General features: G+C 38.8%; 1 long non-coding RNA gene across 1 annotated transcript; it reads right to left on the reverse strand.

Moving 5' to 3' along the window:
* Window positions 1-6142: 6142 nt before the first annotated feature.
* On the reverse strand, window positions 6143-7384 carry LOC122820325. Its single transcript, XR_006368763.1, has 3 exons — window positions 7238-7384; window positions 6272-7060; window positions 6143-6172 (listed from the first exon to the last, which is right to left on the reverse strand). It is a non-coding gene; the product is annotated as an uncharacterized LOC122820325 (long non-coding RNA).
* Between the last annotated feature and the right edge of the window lie 782 nt (window positions 7385-8166).

Consider the following 8166-nt stretch of genomic DNA (forward strand, 5'->3'; position numbering starts at 1 on the left):
CTGGCATGCAGATTCTCCCCAGCTGAGCTCCTCAGGGGTCGCAAGCTGCGTACAATGCTGCCACACCCATCACTAAAGATTAACACAAAACAGCTGACAGGAAAGCAAACAGAAATAAAAAGAGAATTATGATAAACCAGCCAGGAGGCTGAAGGTTCTGGAGGAAAATGACACAGTGAGAGTCAAGGATCGAGACACATGGGAGCAAAAGGCCACAGTCCTCGAGGAAGTGAGCCCCAGGTCATACAAGATACAGACAGATGATGGACAAGTACTCAGGAGAAACTGGAGGAGTTTACTCAAGACTCAGGAATAAGACTCACAGAAACAGGGCCAGGAAGAGAGAGATGCAGGCCATCAGGCCAGAGAGACTACTGACCCACACAGTGTGGGTAATGATGCTTTACCAAACAACACTAGTTCTACACAGGTCTTAAGAAGGTCAACTAGGACACAGAGACCACCAGAGAGACTGATTGAACAAGGTTAAGAAAGTGAAAAAGTATTAGACTGTTCAATGTGGAGTTCTGTTATTATGAAGCTCTGTTAACTCCTGAGGTCTGTATGGTGACTCTGTTGTTACTGGTGATGTTCTTACTGGTGACTCTGTTATTGAAAGCAGTTGACTCGTTAACAAACAAGCTTGAAAGGGGAATGTAATGATATGCAGCACCAGTAGGTGGTGATGCAACAAGATAAAACCAAGGACACACACACGAAGAAGTCAGAGACGGAGCGGGTAAACCACAGTTACAATGTCTGATGCTGTTAGTTAATAAACTAGATAATTTTAAAAGACTTGGCTTTCTTTATGTACTGCAGTACAAACATTACATTCTACTCGACAGAATCTATTGCCACGCACTTGCACAGTCACATTGCGCTTGCGCTGTTCCTGCCTCACTTGTGAAAAGAGATAAATATGATTGATTTTGGTGATCGGCAACAAGAGACAGTGATCGGCGATCACCGATCATACACTTTTTCACGTAAATCGGACAATTATGATCGGTAACCAATTAATCGGACCACCTCTAGTAATATTGTGTACCTTTATATATATTTGAACTGTGCCAAATGTATGACAAATTTTTATTTTGCCAAGTTGCATGCTATGATTACTTATCTGTGGCTAGACTGGTTGGTGGATATTGAATATTGATGGCTGATATTAATGAACACTGTGAAATTCCGCTTTTATTCGAGACATCTATTATTGATGAGAAAAATTTTTAAGAAAAAATGTAAAAATTATATTCATGTATGTGAATACATAAGTGTCCACTTCCCATTTATGTTTTTGTTGCTGTCAGACATCAGAGCCTGTTTTGTTGTTTTGGCGTTCATTATGCATTGATGATTTTTTTTTTTTTTTTATTTATAAAAGTTATGTCAATAAAGACAGTTTTATGTCTTCAATAGACTAAAAAGTAAACCAGTTAAATAAACTGCTGAACATATAGCTGTACAGGGGAAGGAGTCTGTCATTGTGACAGACAGATTCACTGATTGAGGCACCACCACTGCAGCCACTCTACTAAAGATAAGGTGACACTATAGAAAAATGAATATTGCTGCACTGGAGTAGCAACTGAAGAAGAATAACTGACTGACTGCACCACCCTAGCAGCTTTTCTTGACCATATTTTCCAATTATGTCATCAGACTTTACAAAAACACAGTTATGTGCCAATTTTGGCATTTCAAAGAGTAGAATAACATTTAATAATATAATTACAAAATAACATTTTTCCTTGTCAGACAAACCATCTGGAACATACAAGACATCCTGCAAAATAAAAGAACTCCAGGTATGTTTTTGATGAGGGAATTAAATTATAACATTATGCAAAGCTCAAAAAGTTGGTTTTAAATAATACAGCAATTTAACATCCCATTTAGTCATCATCCTCTTAAAACTATCACCCAAACTGGTATGAGCCAAACTTTGCTGTTTTTTGTCCATAAGCAGTGTGTTTAAAGAGCTGTTATTTTCTAGTTATATATCATCTGTTCATAAGGACCAAACACCCCAAAAATGTCCTATTACATTTAACATATAGTGATATTTAATTCACCTGCTGAGCACGTTAAGTGTTGAAACCGTAGTCCTTTTGCTCCAATACCAAAAAATAAGTAGAATACAACAGGTTGAATGCTACAACTACAAAAATTACTTATCATTCAGTACCAGTTTTTATTATTTCTGCTCAAATATTATTTAAATGAAACTTAGTTAAGGTACCAGCTTGACCTAAAATCTTTTTTTTTTTTTTTTTTTTTTTTGCAGATGGCCAATACCACTTTAAACAACACGTTTTATACTGGTTTTCAGAAACCTTTTATGTTCTATTACAATATAGAAAATAAAGCATTTTTTAAATTGGTCAGCCTTTAGATATAACTGCTTTTGTAGTCATATCCACACGTTCATTCATAGCCTTTCAGTCCCTCTTGCATAATATTATCAGAGTTTTAACGCAGATGGTTTTCTTGGACAAGTGGTAACATAATAATGGCTGGGGGAATCACTTATTCATCTTACAGTAAAATTCTGCAAAATAACCACAACCATAACTGCTGAGAGCTCTGTCAGTTTAGAGAAACGGATGGGCTTCTTAAAGGCAAAGAAATGGTTACACTGCTCAGGCCAGGGCCTGCATATGGACAAATGTCTTTCAGTTCTTACAAGCAAATGCAACATCCACGATGAAGCATGTTGATCAAACAGATTAGGGCACTTATCAGGCAGGAGCTGCTTTTCGTGAGTCTTTTCATATGGATATATAATAAAGATATGGCAAATATGTGAAGACTTTTACATTTTCTGCACACATTTGACATCCACTGCAAAGCGGATGGGCCAGCAATTTCATTTTAGGGCTACTCTTGGACAATATCAAGGCTTATTCTTTCTTTATAAGCAGTGTGATCCAATTAAGCAGAAAGGAGTAGGCAGAACTGCTCTCCAACAGATTCTAATGTTACTCATACAGCTAATGTTTACTGCTTCACTGTTAGAACTATCAGCTATCTTTGTAATATGCTGCAGTAGCTCACATTAAATGTCACTGCCACAAATCCAATTTACTTTTAACGGCCTGTGGTCGATTTACCTGAGGACTTGATCAGCTTGATAGATTATGAAACTAAGCCCATAATATTGCCTCTGGGCAGAATTTACGTAAAGATGACTTTATTACAAAATGAAATTTTGTTCCATGAGCCATAAACAATACAATATATATGTAATTTATAATGCATGTAAACATCTGCAGAGATTAAAGAGTTAATCAAGGAGGAAGTAGTCGTATATCCTATAAAAGATCAAAAGACAGGCAAAAAGTTGAATGTCAAAGTAAAATCATGACAAATATGTTAACCTGCCCTTTTTATCCTTGATGCCCTAGTGCCCTTTTTGAGTTTTTTTGGGGGGGTTTAAAAAAAAAGAAGTTTTTTAATTTTTTTCTTTTTAATCTGTTTGTCAGAAGGCCTGTTTGTGCCCCTCAGCAACAATATTTAGCTAAATAAAATAATTTAGTAAAAAAAAAAAAAAAAAAAAAAAAACTAGTCTGACTGCCCTCAATGACTCTCAGAGCCTCCATGTTGTTCAGACATCAGGTCCATGGAGGAGGGGATGGATCTGTGTCTTCTATCAAATTATGGGCAAGAATATTTTTTTTATACATTGGTTTGTGAATAAAAACCTAGGTCTGATGTTGACGTTAAAAAACTGTATATTTTTATAATCGTCCTTACAATAGCGGGACAAAACCCCTAAACACAGAAATGCTTCAGCTGCAGTGAAAACTTCTGACTTTAACTTAATCAGGCTGCTAAATGCCTGGTTCACTACAGGCAGTCTAAATCAAAATGTCTCCAAAGCATCAGCGCACTGACAGGGGCCACCGGAAGATTCCAGGTAGATTCCAGGTGGATTCCTGGTAGATTCCAGAGATGCACATCTCAGCGGCTGTTCATGCAGGGCCGGCCCAAGGTAATATGGGGCCTTAGATAGAACCCCCTAGCCCCCAGAACCCGTCCTATTAAGAACCTCAGCATCACTAACATGTTTAAATATCGATAAGGTGAATCTGTGAGAGGGACACCAGGTTTATTGGCCAACTTTAAAATAAATCACTGATTATTGGTTATTTGCTGTGATGTATTTGTGAACAAACCCAATTCAAACACAAAGATTACACCATATTGTAGCCATGGTAACAACATCTATCGGATCCTGCTTGGCATAACACGGCCTGCTGGCATGCTGTTATGCACGTGTGGAAGTATCGCTGTGAGTTGTTGCGCTTCTCATTTGCCTTCTTGCAAGCGGTATTTATTATAACACCACCAACAACAAACACATATGTCTGCCTCAGACTGCGACGGTGGAAGTGGCACACTCGTTCCACAGAGAACCTGCTGTATTGACCAACGTTGTCAACGAAGGGGGTGACTTCGGGTGCGAGGACACCAGTGAAGATGAAGATGAAGGCAGGGACAGCGGGTCACAGTAGGATCCTCATTTGACGATGTTAATAATAATAATAATAATAATTCTTATTATTATTTAATAATAATAATTAATAATAATAATAATGACGGTGATGTCACTCCTGTACGTGCTGCGGAGTGACATAGTCTAGACATAGTCTAGGATAGACGACTACGGCGGTAGCCACCATTGGCGTGGCTATCGCTTGGTGGTAAGTGACAGTAAATGCACCTTAAGTTGTTTGCCATCAGCCAATAAAACAAAACAAGACTTCCGCTCGGTGTCCAGATTTGTCATCGCAACAACTGTGTCCGCCATGTTCCCCGTGAAGAAGAGCGCGGAGGCTGATTCCATGATTAAACCTCTCACCTACATTTGTAATAGATCATTCTTAACTGGAACCTTTCCTGACAAAATGAAGATAGCAAAGGTTTTTCCAGTTCATAAAAGTGGAGACAAGCAAATATTAACAAATTACAGGCCGATATCATTGCTACCACAATTTTCAAAAATTTTGGAAAAATTATTTATGAAAAGGCTGGATTCCTTTCTCAATAAAAATAATATATTGAACGAGCACCAGTACGGCTTCAGGTACAACTGCTCCACAACCTTAGCTGTGATGGAGTTTGTGGAGCACATTGCAGCAGCAGTTGATCAGAAGCTTAATACCGTAGGTGTATTTATTGACCTATGCAAGGCTTTTGATACTATTGACCAGAGGTGTGACCAAGTCACTGTGTTGCAAGTCTCAAGTAAGTCTCAAGTCTCTGTCCTCAAGTCCGAGTCAAGTCTCAAGTAAAGACAGGTAAAGTCGAGTCAAGTCTCAAGTAAAGACAGGTAAAGTCGAGTCAAGTCTCAAGTCAGGAACCTTTAATTTCAAGTCATTTCGAGTCGTTCTTATTTTATTTTATTTTTTATAATTCGCAATTATACATAAAATTCAAATAATAGACCATTTGTTCTTTTTAAAATATGTATTTATTTCAAATGATAGAACATGTGTAGCTGAACACAAAGTATAAAAAACATTTTTAAATTGGACCACTTTACTGCGCAGTTCTGTTAAACTTGATATTCAATAAAAAAAGACAAAAATGCTGACATTTCCACAGCACAATACAAAGAACCATAACAGCAGTTTTTTCCTCTTTTCTCTGACCTGGTCACTGAGTGAACATGTATTTTTATGTGTCCATGTTTTGAGTGACATAAGAAACAAAACAAATATATCAACTGAACAATTAACAGAAATCTGCAATTGAGGATACTGTATTTCAGCTAACTATTCTGCATTGCATTTGCAAAAGACCAAACTGGCCAAAAGACTGTCTGTCATTTGTGCACGATGAGGACGTAAAATGATGCCACCATAGCTGAAGACACGCTCCACTGGAGCACTGCAAGCAGGTACTGCCAAAACTCTGGTGGACACATTAAACAGTGAAGGAAGAGTGTGCATGTTCATTGCCCAGAACAAGAGGGCGTTCTGTCCATCAGCAATATGGAGGTAATGACTTAGCTGTAGTGCTGGACTTGTCTGGACATCCTTCTTCTGCCTCTTACAATAAGCAGCAAACAGTCCTCCATCTTCACAGTCCTTTTGATCTTTTTCACCAGGAGTCACGTGTTGCTCCAACATTGCAGGATCTGCAGCATTTTCCAGGATCAGATCTGAGAAAACATCCAAGTAACAGCGGCAAAAGACCCTGTATTAGAATTTTAGACAATAAATAAATAATACAGAAAAAGAACACCAAATACAGTCTTTACCTTTAACTTTTTGTGTCACTTCTGTCTTCATGTCCTGACTGCCCAACACATGGTGTTCCACCCACAACAGAGAAAACGCTGGATCCAAAGCAGCTGCTTTGAGGTACACTGGATCTGAAAAGGGTGCAGTGATCCCTTCTTCTGCTCTCGCCATTTGCACACTGATAAAAATTCCAAGAAATCTTTTGTTCAAAGATGCCTGGAGACTGCTGACCAGACCATTCAGGAAACGGACTTGCGGCTTCAGTTTCTCAAGGTGGTGATTGAGGGACAGCACAGATGGAACAACAGCACTGATCGTGACTATTTTCTCACCTTGTGTCAAATCAGTTGCTTCTTCAAACGGTTTCAAGATGTCCACCATCTCCTTCAGCAAGTTCCACTCTCGTATTGTGAATAACAACTTCTTGTGCCCGGCTTTTTCAAGAATAGCACAGAGTTTTAGATGTTCACATTGAAGAACCGCCTTCACTTGTCTCACTGTTGAATTCCATCTTGTGATTACAGAAGCAGGGATGCTTTTCCGTTCACCAAATTCAGCTTCAAACACATCTTTCAATGTTGTGCTTGTGTGCAGTAGTGAGCTGAGCTTAGATAGCTTTGAAAGGGCAGGAGATGCCACTTTGGTCTCTGTCAGGCCATCTCTCACCACCAGCTGAAGTGTGTGAGCAAAACATTGCAGGCGATGTTTCTTTCCCAAAGAGGCACCGACTGTTTCCTGATCTTCCAAGGGTAAGTCATGCCAGAGCTCTGGGTCGTCAAGACGATGATTATCATCAGGTTCCTCACCTTGGTCAGTAGGAAAGCATACAGTGAATGCTTTTACATATTGGCAGCATTGTCACTTATAATGTAATCTAGCTTATCTTTGATGTTGTATTCGCATACAGCTTCAAACTTTTCACAGATTCTTTCACCTGTGTGCGAGCCTTTGAAGCGCTCAAAGGCCAACAGTTTTGATTTTACCTCGAGCCTCTCAATTCCTTTTTGTATCCAGTGCACAGTGATGCCAAGGAAACCCCTCATCTTTCGGTCTGACCAAATGTCCACTGTCACTGAAACATGATCAGTCTGGCTCAGCTGGGTTTTTAACATCAAATGTTTCTCAGCAGCAAGATCTTCTATTTTGATGTCATTGTTCTGCGACATATTGGGCTGTATTTGCTGTCGACTACTGTCAGAAAGTGTCGAAAACTCTTGTTTTCCACAATAGACAGGGGCAGATTACAACCAATAATTAAGTCACGTAGTAAGGCATTTGTAATGGCTTTCTGCTGTGGATGATTCATACTGTACTGCCCAGCACGAGTGTCCAGAAATTGTGATATGGAAGGCTGTTGAGGTTCATTTGTGATCCTCTTATTCATCTGGTATTCTTCAAATCTGTCAGAAGTAAACAGATGTCAGAAAATAAATTACAGCCATTCATGAATTACATTTGACTTCAGTTTACTCCTTCTTTTCATAAATAAACATCAACACTACAACAATCAGAGTTTTCAAAAATGAAATAAGTATAAATGAAGTTATCACAAGTAAACTCAGGAAGGTCTGGTGCATTTATTTTTCTGCTTTTATTTCTACGTATGTTAGTTTCAGTCCTCCGTAAATATGGGACAGATATTCTAAACACAAAATTTATTTGGGACAGTCACTGTATTTGGTCTTTTTTTTCCCCAGCAAAGCTATACTACTTGGAAATGGGTCTGTACGACATGTGACAGTCACGGCGTCAGTGCATTAAGTCAAAAACAGTTGACTTAATGCACTGACTGCAGTAAACAATATATTGTCAATATAATTTCCCAACGTAGATGTCTTCAAATACACCAACCATCCTTAGATGATACTAGACCCGGCTCATCATCATGATGGGACAGAGAGACTCTGTTCCC

The sequence above is a fragment of the Gambusia affinis genome, linkage group LG18 (genome assembly GCF_019740435.1).
Source record: "Gambusia affinis linkage group LG18, SWU_Gaff_1.0, whole genome shotgun sequence".
NCBI lineage: Eukaryota > Metazoa > Chordata > Actinopteri > Cyprinodontiformes > Poeciliidae > Gambusia > Gambusia affinis.